This window comes from Hypanus sabinus, chromosome 12 (genome assembly GCF_030144855.1).
Source record: "Hypanus sabinus isolate sHypSab1 chromosome 12, sHypSab1.hap1, whole genome shotgun sequence".
Lineage (NCBI taxonomy): Eukaryota > Metazoa > Chordata > Chondrichthyes > Myliobatiformes > Dasyatidae > Hypanus > Hypanus sabinus.
This window is the reverse complement of record NC_082717.1, coordinates 35,131,567-35,146,171: the sequence shown is the minus strand read 5'-3', so window position 1 is coordinate 35,146,171 and position 14,605 is coordinate 35,131,567. Positions and strand designations below refer to the sequence as shown.

Sequence of the window (14,605 nt, the reverse complement as noted above, 5' to 3'; positions counted from 1 at the left end):
TTCAGCAAGAGATTCTCACAGACTATCCTCTGCAATCAATGGCATCATTGTCCATTCGCCGGCGGTTAACACCCAGAGAACCACTTGAAGCCAGAAACTGAACCGACCAGCCACAAAAACACTGCAGCAAATTGAGCCCCATCCCACTAGCCCTATTAACTTCTTCCACCATCCCTAAGGCACAATCTGGAGCAGAACAGAATACACTGCACTTGTCCGAAATCGTGCAGTTCCAATCTGTCTGAATCCAACACCCACTGTACTCATCCCCTCCATTTACAATGCCCGATGACTGCAGTGTGCACCATTCAGAAAGTGTATTGCAACTAAAATCAAACCGCTGGAGGAACTCAGCGAGGCAAACAGCCTCTGGGAAGGCAAAGGGATGGTTCCAACTCTCAACCCACAATGTCAACCTTCCTTTGCCTCCAAAGGTGTTGACCTACCCACTGAATTTTCCAGCAGTTTGTTTTTTTTTTGCTCCAAGTACCAGCATCTGCAGTCTCTGGTCTCTATACTGCAGTTAATTGCCTCAAACAAGGAGGACAAGAGCAGCAGGCACACAGAAATACCACCTGTGCTGATATCTCTCTTAGTCATCAACCATCGCGTCTTGGAAACATGCTGTTCCTTGAACACATCCACATCCAAATCGTTGCACTCCCTCTCCAAAAAGAATGTGTAGAGAACTTCACCAGAATTCGGCAACAGTTCAATATGACAACTTATCACTTCCTTCTCTTCTAGGACATTATGCATAAACATAAAAACACTCCCTCGTTCCAGAAGTGACTAAAACTACAGCAAGATGTTGCTTCAGCTGAATCTGAATAAATAAAAATAAAAGTAAAATCAAAATAGCATAACAGTTGAAATTGGAAAAGGAACATTTCCAGCAAAGGTAGTCGCCATATTGGATGGACGCCATATCGGGGTTTCAGAAGCCTAAGATCTCGGGGCTCTGAAGACAGGCAGATCGATGTTCAGTGTCATGACAGGAGACCCATGTGTCGTCGAGGGAGTCAGGATATCTGCTATGAGCCCAAAGACCCAGGATCTTTGCATTCTTCAGGCACAGAGCTTGAAAAAAGCAACATAACAGACTTTTTAACATTGCAAACTGGCAAGTTGTTTGTTGTCTCCCTGCTCGCTGGGAAAACAGAGAGTCCTTTTTCCTTCCTTATTAGGGAGAGAGAGAATCTGCGGTATGTCGAATGCTGGGTGTAACGCAAAGTCTTTGGGGTAACTGCAACTGTGTGTCTTTGCTATTGCTTTGCTCACGCTTAAGTGCTCAGTGGTGGTGCCGATGCCTTTTTTTGCTGGTGGGAGGAGGGGGATTGTTGCTTACCACCGCTTACGCGTGGGAGGGAAGGGAACTGGTGGGGGGGGGCAATCTTTGGGGTTCTTACGTTTATCTGTCGTTCATTCTTTGAGTGCTTCTTTGTTTTTGTGGATGTTTGCAAAGAAAAAGCATTTCAGGATGTATATTGTATACATTTCCCTGACATTAAATTCGACTTTTGAACCTTTGAACTGATTAGTTAAGAATCTAACAAAAATACAACAAAGTGACCAATTACTCATAAACATAAGACCACAAGACCATAAGATATAGCAGCAGAATTAGGCCATTTGGCCCATCAGGTCTGCTCCACCATTTCATCATGGCTGATCCATTTCCTTCTCAGTCCCAATCTCCTGCCTTCATGCCCTCACTATCAACCTTTGCTTCAAGTATGCCCAATGATTTGACTTCTACAGCTGCCTGTGGCAGTGAATTCCACAGATTCACTACTAAAGAAATTCCTGTTCATCTCCATTCTAAATGAATGCCCCTCTATTCTGAGGCTGTATCCTCTAGTATTACACTCTTCCATTTTAGGAAACATCCTCTCTACATCCACTCCATCTAGGCCTTTCAACATTCAATAGGTTTCAATGAAGCCACCCGTCAATCTTCTGAAATCCAGGGAGTAGAGGCCCAGAGCCTTCAAACACTCCTCATTTTGCATCATTCCAACCCAGAATAGGTGATCCCCTCGTGGGCTCAACCACAAGCTGCTCTAAAAAGCCACCTTGTAGGTATTCTGCAAATTCCCCCTTTTGAGATTCAGTACCAACCTGATTTTCCCAACTTACCTGCAATTGAAATCCCCTATGACTATTATAACTTTGTCCCTTTGACAAGGCATTCTCTTCCTCCCTTTGAAATTTGTAACCCACATCTTTGCTACTGTTTGAAGGTCTGTATATAACTCCCATCTGGGTCTTTTGGAGAAAGACTCATGGAAGATGACAAACTATAAGCAGATCTATGAATAGCAGAGAAGTAGCTAAGTTTTGAATATCAGGTGAATATTAGGGAACACAATACCTGTATTGAATAAATTTTAAGTCACAGTTAAATAAGAATCACGTCTTACAGTAAAATAAGGGGAATAGGAAATACACAGAACTGCATGAATCAATGCTAACAAAGAAATTATAAAATATCTGAGAATGACATACAGAGACAAGACTACAGACTGAAGCATCTCCAACAGATTGACACATCCTTCTTTGCTCATTGACCATTTTAGCTTATGTTTTAGAAGGGAATGTGGTTGCAGCCTCCATCAAGTATCTATCTAACTGACTCAATTTTCTACATGGCTGCTGATTTCCATCAGATTCAATGAGGCTCACTATTAACTAATGGTATTTTTAGACATTCTGCTTTCAATAGCTAGAAAATGCTTAAATATTCCAATATATTAATCATAATATGTGTCTGAAAGTTTCAAAATCCAAATCACAGTGTGAGATAAAATATGCAGTGAGACAATATTGAAATTCATGCTGTAGATACCTCAAATAATCGTTCCTTTGCACAGGCTAAGGAAACTATTACTACATGAGAAGCTAAAGACATGCATGGGTAGAAAAATATAAGACTTACTTTCTTGTATGGGAAGACAACAAGATTATATTTCAACTTTTCCATCACCCACTATTTCCCCCATGAAGTTTTCCTTTTTATTACAACTCATTGCATTTCACATTATTTCAGGTTATGAAATTAAATGCACTTTTCCAACTATTTATTTTAACAGAAAACTGTCTTTAATTAATATTTTGAAAATAATTTAACTTGGTTTTATATACCATTGACAACAGCTTCAGACAGCTGAGTCCTGGAGGAAAACAAAATTACTATAACATCTATGAACAAATAGAATATTTAATGTCAATATTGATGAACAATGTACTCAAATTTTCTTACAATACTGAAGATATCTTTTGGTCATTTAGTTTACACTGGTTCTCAAAGCAAGGCCGTCAATTCCTATTCCCCACTTATCACCCTGTAGTAAGTTCTCTGCCTCGTATTCATTCTCAGTTTCCCTGACTCTATTCACACTTGTACCAATTTACAATGATCAATATCTTTGTGATATGAAAGGAATCTGGAGTTGTGTAGTTGCAGCTCTTTTGGCTGCATCACTGTATGGCCCAATATAACCATCAGAAGATGAACCTGTTCACTAGTAGGCTATTTACTTTTTGGGCAGTGGACAGAGATAATCCTAAACTGGCCTGAAATTTTGCTGCAAGTGAATAGTTACTGCACTTTATTCACTGACTTGCTTAGATACAACAAACTATATCAGGAGCAAATTGGTAGCCAGTGAAGGATCACTTCCCCTTCAGGATAATGTGGGGAGGCAAGCAATGTGATCAAGATCATAAATTAATACTTCCTATCTGCGTTCATCAAGGGGGAGTTCATGAAAGGTCATGAAGTCAAGAAGGGGTACGTGGATAATCAGGAGCAGCTCAGAATTACTGAGGAGATTTAAGATGTCATGGGTTGCATAAGGGTCGATAAATCCCCAAGACCAGGCGAGATCTATCGGAAGCTGTTACGACAAGTGAGGATGGAATCAATTGAGGCTCTAATGTAGAAATTTGCACCTTTGTTAGCCACAGGCTAGATGTCAGAAGTCTGGAGCATAGCAAATATTGTTCCTTTATTTAAGGATAAACCAGGATTCTGCAGAGTGCTGGGCATGATGTCGGTGGTCAGAAAATGCTGAGGAATAGGATTTCTGAATACGGAGGGACGGGGGCTGATCCGGATTGGTCAGCATGGCTTTGTGTGGGAGAAACCCAGCTTCATTAATTTGAAAGAGTTTCTCAAGGACTGATGAGGCAGAACAGCAAACGTAGTCGATGTGGACTTTAATAAGGCATTTGACAAAGTCCCAGGTGATTGTATTGTCAAGAAGGGAAAGGCACATGGGATCCAAAAAAGCAGGCTCACTAATTGGATCCAAAGTTGGCCTGGTGATAGGATGCGGAGGTACTGGTTTTCCAAGGAAAAACATGTTTGTCGTGTTCCTTGGGTCCTTGTTGTCTACGATTATGATATGAACAAATTCTTGGTGATGCTTGATTAGTAAATTTCTCGATGATATGAAGGCTGGTTGGTTTTTTGGATAATGGGGTAAGTTTTCTAAGGCAGAAGCAGGATGTAGGAAAGGATCAGTTAGAAAGTTGGGTGTATCATTGGCAAGTGGAATTTAATCCCAAAATATAGGAAGTAATGCATTTTGGAAAGTTAAATTGTGTTAAGACACTTACAGTAAACCACTGGACACTAAGGAATGTTGATGGAACAGAGCAAACTTGGGGTTCAAGTCTACAATTCCCTGAAGGTGGCAACAGTTAGGTAGAAAGTCGAAGGCCCTTCATATCTCAGGGCCCACAATATAAAAACTGTTACAATAGGTTGCAACTTCGCAAACACTGGCTCAGGTACTGTTCTGGACACCATACTGTAGCAAGGATGGGATTACACTGGAGAGAATGAAGGGGAGATTCACCACGATGTTAGATGAGGAATGGAGGAGGTTGGTTAAAGGGCAAGACCTCCTTGGAGGTAAGCAAAACATGATCTAATATAAAATTAAAAGAGGCACACATATGGAAGATGGTTGGAACTTAATGAATATAAGACATGGGTTATAAGGTGAAAGCAAGGAGTTTAAAAAAGATTTTGAGGACTTTTATTAGAAGGTGACTGACAACTCGAACTCCCCACCGGAGGAGGCGGTGGAACAAGATACAATCACTATATTTAACAGGCATTTAGACAGGTAGGTGAATAGGCAAGGCAGAGAAGCATAAGGACAAAGAGGGCGAATGGGATTAGTGCAGGTGGGCACGGACACGGTGGGCTGGAAGTCCTGTTTCTGTACTGTACAACTCTATCCACATGTATAAGTAGTTGTACTGGTTTGGACAGGTATTTTTTTCAGATACAACACCTGAACCTAAACCCAACTCTATGCATGGCCCCATATTAGAATTCCCCTCAATGCAACCACTTGCACTACTGACTCATTTCCTAACCACAGAAGCTCCTGGAAAATTCAAAATAATAGAAATCTGAAAATTCTGCAATACAATCAGGGAACATCGAGCATTCAGTAAAGCTCCCAGGATTAATGTCATAGCCAGTGTAAACCAGCAAACAAATTACCCACCATAACAGAAAACACAGTCTTCCTTCAGCCCACTTCCTCATAAAGAACTGAAATGAATCCATACCCATTGGAGCTTTAACCCAACTGAACCAGAACACAATGATTATATGTAAATAGAAACACTTTCTGGCATCCAAACTAACAGCTTATCTATGGATTTAATACTCAAGAAGGTAATTATATATCTAATGAACCTAATTGGCCTGCCATCATTTTACACTGAAAACAGAGACATGGTCACTGAAATGATTCCTCCGCATTCGTTTGCTGTCATTCCTTTTCGCGCCTTGTTGTGCATCAGGTGGCATTTTTACCATTTCCATAGCATCTGGATGTTTTTTTTTACGAGATGTGTTGTACCCAGCATAGATGGAAAGCATGCAAGGAGCTGGCCAGATTCAAACTTGGGACCATTCACTCTGAAGTTTGGTGCTGATGCCACTACACCACAGGCTGGCTATCTCTTTGTTTAAGATTCTCCATTATGTCAGCATCACTCAGCTCTACACTCTTCCCTACAGAGTCTGGCCTTTAGGATAGGCATGTCATTTCTGACTTCAAAAATATCCTAAATATCCTAGAGCGGCAGCAAACCTTGCAGAAGTAAGCAAGCAGTGATATACATACAAAATTGCTGGTTAATCCAGACAAATTCAATAAGTTTCTTTTTTATAAAAAGTAGTTGTCAGAGAAAAGAAAATCCAGTTCTATTTGACATTTGATCAAAAAAGGTTTAGAATAAACTATCAAGGCTTGTATTTCCTATTTATTGAATCCATTACTGAACAAGAACCAATTATGTGGATTTAACCAACACAACACCATCAATATTCTTGATTACAGCTTGGTGGTTGCCTTGATGTTAAATACAAAACTCAGAATTCTGGTTGTTTACTATTATTGTCATTATTCAATGTTCTAATGCTTTCTTGTTTTAATATGTTCTACTGCAGGTCCAAATCTACAAAACTTCTCCAAATACAGGAACCCCATTTCTACTCAGGAAAACCAAAACAAAAATACAATTTCACAAATGAAACATTTGCACAATGCACTACTGGGTAAAATATTTTGATTTGGGGTACACTGGAATTATACCTTACTACAATCTTACTGCCTCTTTCCTCGGCCTTAGATCTCATATTTATTAGTAATATCTATGTCAGGCATTGATTACAGGTCAGCATTTACGACAACCATACCCTCAGTTCTAATCAACAAATTCCAAAACCTGGGCCTCTGCAAGTAGATCCTTGCAAGTTCCTCACTGAGCGACCACAGTCCATTTGGATTAGAATTAACATCTCTTCCTCACTGACAATTAAGACCATAAGACATAGAAGCAGAATTAGGCTATCTGGCCCATCGACTCCGCTCCACCATTCAATCATGGCTGATCCATTTTTTCTATCTCCTCCTAAACCCCAGTTCCTGGCCTTCTCCCCGTAACTTTGATGCCATGTCCAATCAAGAACCTATCAATCTCTGCCTTAAATACACCCAATGACCTGGCCTCCACAGCTGCATGTGGCAACAAATTCCACAAATTCACCACCCTTTGGCTAAAGAAGTTTCTCCGCATCTCTGTTTTGAAAGGGCGCCCCTCTATCCTGAGGCTATACCCTCTTGTCCTGGACTCGCCCACCATGGGAAACATCCTTTCTACTGTCTAGTCTTTTCAACATTCAAAAGGTTTCAATGAGAACCACCCCCCCATCCTTCTGAATTCCACTGAGTACAGACCCAGAGCCATCAAACGTTCCTCATATAACAACCTTTTCATTCCTAGAATCATCCTTGTAAACCTCCTCCAGACCCTCTCCAATGCCAGCACATCTCTTCTAAGATGAGGAGCACAAAACTGTTCACAATACTCAAAGAAAGGCCTCACCAGTGCCTTGTAAAGCCTCAGCATCACATCCTTGCTCTTATATTCTAGATCTATTGAAATGAATGCTAACATGGCATTTGCCTTCCTCACCACCAACTCAACCTGCAAGTGAACCTTCAGGGTGTTCGGCACAAGGACTCCCAAGTCCATACGTATCTCAGATTCCTGGATTTTCTCCCCATTTAGAAAATAGTCCGTACATTTATTTCTACTTCCGAAGTGTATGACTGTGTATCTTCTAACATTGTTTTTCATTTGCCACTTTTTTGCCCATTCTCCTAATCTAAGTCCTCCTGCATGCTACCTGTTTCCTCAATATGACCTGCCCCTCCACCAATCTTTGTAAATCATCTGCAAATTTGGCAATAAAGCCACCTATTCCATCATCTCAATCGTAAAAAGAAGTGGTCCCAACACCGACCTCTGCGGAACACTACTAATCACTGGCAACCAACTAGAAAAGGATCCTTTTATTCCCACTCGCTGCCTCCTGCCAATCAGCCAATGCTCTAACCACGTTAATAACTTTTCTGTACTATCACGGGCTCTTAACTTGGTAAGCAGCCTCGTGTGACCCTTGTCAAAAACCTTCTGAAAGTCCAAATATACGATATCCACTGCATCCCCTTTATCTATCCTACTTGTAATTTCCTCAAAGAATTCCAACAGGTTTGTCAGGCAAGATTTTCCCTGAAGTTCCTATGCTGATTTTGTACTATCGTGTCCTGTGCCAGCAAGTACTCCATTACCTCATCCTTACTGACTCCAACATCTTCCCAACCACTGAGGTCAGGCTAACTGGTCTATAATTTCCTTTCTGCTGCCTTCCTCCCTTCTTAAAGAGACCCTATTGTAAAGATTTCCTCTGATCTGGGTGAGTGACTTATGTACCTTTAGGTCTTTCAGCTTTTTGAGTACCTCCTCCCTTGTAACAGTAACATTTCTCTTCCTTCACACACCACATCAGGCTCACTGTTAGTGTCTTCCACAGTGAAGACTGATGTAAAATACTCATCTAGTTCATCAGCCATCTCCTTATCCCCCGTTATCATTTCTCCTGCCTCATTTTCTAATGGTCCTACATCCACTCTCATTTCTCTTTTATTTTTAACATACTTGAAAAAAAATGACATACCTGAAAAATTGGAGGGATGGGTTAGTAAATTTGCTGATGACACAAAGGTTGGAGGTGTTGTGGATAGTATGGAGGGCTGTCAGAGATTACAGCGGGACATTGATAGGATGCAAAACTGGGCTGAGAAGTGGCACATGGAGTTCAACCCAGATAAGTGTGAGGTGGTTCATTTTAGTAGGTCAAATATGATGGCAGAATATAGTATTAATGGTAAGACTCATAGCAGTGTGGAGGATCGGAGGGATCTTGGGGTCTGAGTCCATAGGACACTCAAAGCTGCTGTGCAGGTTGACTCTGTGGTAAAGAAAGCATACAGTTCATTGGCCTTCATCAATCATGGGATTGAGTTTAGGAGTCGAGAGGTAATGTTGCAGCTTCATAGCCGCCACCATCGTCCCCGTGCCGAAGAAGTCTTCAGTGTCCCGTTGCACTCACATCCATCATCATGTTTCGAGAGGCTCGTCATGAGGCACATCAAGACCCTGTTACCACCCTCACTGGACCCCCTGCAGTTTGTGTATCATCCCAACCGCTCAACAGGCAACGGCATTACCACCACCCTCCACCTAGCCCTCACCCACCTGGGCAAAAAGGACACGTACATTCGAATGCTGTGTTCATAGACTTCATTTCAGCATTCAGCACAATCATTCCTCAGCACCTGATTGGAAAGCTGAGACTGCTGGGCCTGAACACCTCCCTCTGCAACAGGATCCTACACTTCCAGACTGGAAGACCTCAGTCAGTCCAGATCGGGACCGGCATCTCCAACACCATCACACTGAGCACGGGTGCTCCCCAGGGCTGTGTGCTCAGTCCACTGCTGTTCACTCTGCTGACCCATGACTGTGCAGCAATACACAGCTTGAAACACATCATCACGTTCGCCGATGACACAACCATGGTGGGTCTTATCAGCAAGAACAATGAGTCAGCATACAGAGAGGAGGTGCAGCGGCTAACGGACTGGTGCAGAAACAACAACCTGTCTCTGAATGCGAACAAAACAAAAGAGGTGGTTGTTGACTTCAGGAGAGCACAGAGTGACCACTCTCTGCTGAACATTGCTGGCTCCTCCTTTGAAATTTCTTGGTGTTCACCTGGTGGAGAATCTCACCTGGTCCCTCAACACCAGCTCCATAGCAAAGAAAGCCCAGCAGCGTCTCTACTTTCTGCGAAGGCTCAGAGAAGTCCATCTCCCCCCCCCCCCCCATCCTCATCACATTCTACAGGGGTTGTATTGAGAGTATCCTGAGCAGCTGCATCACTGCCTGGTTCGGAAGTTGCACCATCTCGGATCGCAAGACCCTGCAGCGGATAGTGAGGCCAGTTGAGAAGATCATCGGGGTCTCTCTTCCCACCATTACAGACATTTACACACACACTACACCCGCTAAGCCAACAGCATTGTGATAGACCCCACATATCCTTCATACAAACTCTTCTCCCTCCTGCCTTCTGGCAAAAAGTATTTAGGCTCACACAACCAGACTGTGCAACAGTCTCTTCCCCCAAGCCATCAGACTCCTCAATACCCAGAGTCTAGACTGACATCTAAATCTTTTATTATTATATTGAAATTTGTCCTCTACTGTATCTGTTGTCTTGTTTATTAATTACTGTACTGCCCTGCACTGTTTTGTGCACTTTATGTAGTCCTGCACAGGTCTGTAGTCTAGTGTAGTTCTTATGTTGTTTTATGTAGTCTAGTGTAGCCTTGTGCTGTTTCACAAAGTCTAGTGTAGTTTTGTGTTGTTTCATGTAGCACCAGGGTCCTGGAGGAACGTTGTTTCATTTTTACTGTGTACTTTACCAGCAGTTTATGGTCGAAATGACAATAAAAAGCAACTTGACTTGACTTGATATAGGACCCTGCTCAGACCTCACTTGAGTACCATGCTCAGTTCTGGTTGCCTCACTATAGGAAGGATGTGGAAACCATAGAAAGGGTGCAGAGGAGATTTACAAGGATGTTGCCTGGATTGGGGAACATGCCTTATGAGAATAGGTTGAGAGAACTTGGCTGTTTTTCCTTGGAGCGACGGAGGAGAGGTGACCTGATAGAGGCGTATAAGTTGATTAGAGGCATTGTTCGTGTGGATAGTCAGAGGCTTTTTCCTAGGGCTGAAATGGCTAACACGAGAGGGCACAGTTTTAAGGTGCTTGGAAGCGGGTACAGAGGAGATGTCAGGGGTAAGTTTTTTTACGCAGAGTGGTGACTGCGTGGAATGGGCTGCTGGCAACAGTGGTGGAGGCGGATACGGTAGGGTCTTTTAAGAGACTCCTGGAAAGGTACATGGAGCTCAGAAAAATAGAGTGTTATGGGTAATCCTAGGTAATTTCTCAATTAAGGACATGTTTGGCTCTGCTTTGTGGGCCGAAGGGCCTCTACTGTGCTGTAGGTTTTTTCTGTTTCTATGTTTCTAATGCAAGCTTAGCCCACTGCACTATTCTTTCTAATAACACAAACACTGCACAAACACCACCTATAAAATTGTTGATGACACAATTATTGTAGGCAAAATTTCAATGTTGACAAGGAAGTGTACAGAAGCAAAGTAGTACAGCTGGTCAATGGTGTCATAACAACAACCTTCAACATCAGTAAGAAGAAGAATTTCACTGTGGACTTCTGTAAGGGTAACTTAGGGAAATACCAGTCGTCTTTGAGGGACAAGCCATGGGAAGGGTGAACAGTTTCAAGTTCCTGAGTGCCAACATCTCTGAAGATCTATCTTGGGCCCCACATATTGCTGCAATTACAAAAACAGCACAACAGCATCTATATTTCATTAGGAGTTTGAGGAGACTTTTTATTCACCGAAGATACTTTCAATTGCTACAGATGTACCATGGAGAGCATTCTAATTGGAATGATACTTGGCAGGATACTTGGAAATGTGGAGGAGCATGTCCACAGATCCCTGAAAGTTGCCTCACAGGTAGATAGGGTAGTTAAGAAAGCTTATGGAGTGTTAGCTTTCATAAGTCGAGGGATAGAGTTTAAGATGCAGCTCTATAAAATTCTGGTTAGACCACACTTGGAGTACTCTGTCCAGTTCTGGTCGCCTCACTATAGGAAGGATGTGGAAGCAATGGAAAAGGTACAGAGGAGATATACCAGGATTCTGCCTGGTTTAGAGAGTGTGCATTATGATCAGAGATTAAGGGAGAGGACTTTACTCTCTGGAGAGGAGGAGGAGGAGAAGAGGAGACATGATAGAGGTATACAAGATATTAAGAAGAATAGATAGAGTGGACAGCCAGCGTCTCTTCGCCAGGGCACCACTGCTCAGTACAAGAGGACGTGGCTTTAAGGTAAGGGGTGGAAAGTTCAAGGGGGATATTAGAGGAAGGTTTTTCACTCAGAGAGTGGTTGGTTCCTGGAACGCACTGCCTGAGTCAGTGGTGGAGGCAGATATACTAGTGAAATTTAAGAGACTACTAGACAGGTATATGAAGGGATTTAAGGTGGAGGATTATATGGGAGGCAGGGTTTAAGGGTCGGCACAACATTGTGGGCTGAAAGGCCTGTACTGCGCTGTATTGTTCTATGTACTTCACCATCTGGTACAGAGAGGTGGCCCCCACTGCACAGGATTGCAGAAAGTTGCAAACTGAGTCAGCCACGTCATGGGTAGTAGCCTCTCCAGCATTCAGGATATCTTCAAGGAGCAAAACTTCAAAAAAGTAGCATCCATCATTAAGGACCCTCAAGAGCCAGGATAGGCACTTTTCTCATTGATACCATCAAGGAGGGCGCAACAGGAGCCCAAATTCACACACTCAACATCTCAAGAACAGCATCTTCCTCTTCGCCATCAGATTTCTGAATGGAGAATGACTCCACGAACAGTACCTCACTACTTCTCCCTTTCTTTTTGCACTACTGATTTAAGAGCAACTGCAATGATATTAGGAAGCACTCCGTCATATTTAGTTAGAAGGAAATCTGGATCTCTCTCCTCCACCAAATAATTTAACATTTACAAGCAGCTTTGTGCTTTGTTTAGGCTCGGCACTAAATAAATGCCCAGCCAAGTTAAGGGACAACCGTAACCGACCTGTGGAATAGGTTTGAGGTGCTCCTCCTGAACTCTGCATTTCAACTGTATTATCATCCTACTATATTGCCCAAACTCCCCTTGAGCATTATTACAGGTCCATAGTACAGCTGAAGTTATTTCAAAAAATAAAGGTTAATAGAAACACCTAAGTGATGGATAATTGGTATTTTTCCCATAAACACATAATTCTGCATTAGCTTTTTCACACAGTTACATTTGGCCATTTCAACTTGTAATCTACATATTTGCCATATTTTGTTCAACCACTGTCACAAATACAATTAGGGTTTGACGTGAAGTTTCATTTTGAGCAGACAATGCAAAATGGCTTTGTCATTTGACAAGACTGGGAAGGGTTCTTTCAAAATAAATGCATTAGCTGGTCACAGATGATGACCCTGCACCACTTGCAGCAATTCTTCCATGAATACAAGTTGTCTAAGTGCACACAAAATAAGAGAAACTTTCAATCTTGACAGGACCAGAAAACTGGCAGAAATATAATTGCCCCTTAGTATAACCATTCCAACTAATTCCCTTTGTATGCCTTAGTCTTCCACATTCCTTTGAAAACTCTTCAGTTTTAAATTCCAAAACTGGTTTATCATTCAATTGTAATTTTAACACATAATGTATTTCAATTGTGAATATGAGATGATGAGGATGGGGTTGGTGGGAGGAGGTGGGGGTGGAACAAGGAGAGGATGAACAGGAATAATAGTCTCTTCCTCCATGAAAGAATCACAAAACTACATGCAATAAAGTCAGGTATTGGAAGGCTGCAGATGCTCAATCCATAACTTAACAGAATGAGAGTGAGAGTGTGGGGGGGAAAGAGAGAATGATAGGAGAGTGGGGGGAGATAGAGAAGGAGAGCTTGAGAGAGAGAGAGAAAGGGGGAGAGGAGAGGGGGGGAGAGAGAGGTAGGGAGGGAGAGAGGGAGATAGTTTTCATGTGTTCAGTATTTCCACATGTAAATATAAAAATCCAGAGCTGGTAATGATTTACAGCCAAGTCACATTCACACCAAGGGCCCTGCTCTATTCTTACTACAGCCATCAGAAGACAATACAAGAGCCTCAAGACTCACACCTTCAGCTTCAAGAACAGTAACTACCCTTCAACCATCATGCTCTTGAACAAAAGGGGATAGCTACACACATTCTATTTCTGGTGTTCCCACAACAAATTTATTACAAATTACTATATCTGCACATTGCACATTCAGATGGAGACATAATGTAAAGATTTTTCTCCTGGTGTAGGTGAAGGATGTAAGAAGTAAAGCCTATTCAATTCAATTCAAAAACGGATGGTCTCACTTTAAGGACTCTGTATCTTGTTATTTCATGCTCCCATTATTTAATTTATTTATAATTGTATTTGCACAGTCTGATGTTCAATGATCCTGTTTAGTTACTGTTCTATAGATTTGCTAAATATGCCCACAGGTGTCATGTACATAAGTACTCTGATAGTAAATTTTACTTTGAAATTTGAACACTTCAATTTTAGACTCGTTGTGGAGCAACAGAAATTTGGGCTAAGTGCCCTACACATACATATATATTAGACTCATAAATGGATTCTGCAGCAGGTAAAAGTAACTCAAGTCTTTTCCCTTAAACAATGTTTTAAGGAGACTATTAGATTAGATGGGCTGAAGGGTCTGTTTCTGTGCTGTACTTCTCTGCGATTCTATGGTTATTACCAATGGCTATGTACATGCTGATAAAGATACCAACTCTAGCGGGATGTTTTCCCAGAGAGTTCACTCATCACCGTCCATTTTGCACAGTCCAGTAGTCAAGTAACCCCTCTTCCCCAATGATGCAACCAATGAACTGTTCAAACAGAGAAAAACAATCAATTGTTTTAAAAACCTGATGATTCTGTTCCACATTATTCACTACAGGTACAGCTAATTAGCCTTCAATGTCAGACTGCTTTAGGACAGTCTTCGGCACTGAGCAATGCAAAATGT

The 14,605-nt window shown here is 42.0% G+C and overlaps 1 protein-coding gene across 3 annotated transcripts in view; it reads right to left on the bottom strand.

Moving 5' to 3' along the window:
• Nucleotides 1–14,605, bottom strand: part of LOC132402765 (thyroid adenoma-associated protein homolog) — a 440,832-nt gene that overhangs the window by 248,941 nt on the left and 177,286 nt on the right. The gene's annotated exons all lie outside the window — the stretch shown is intronic.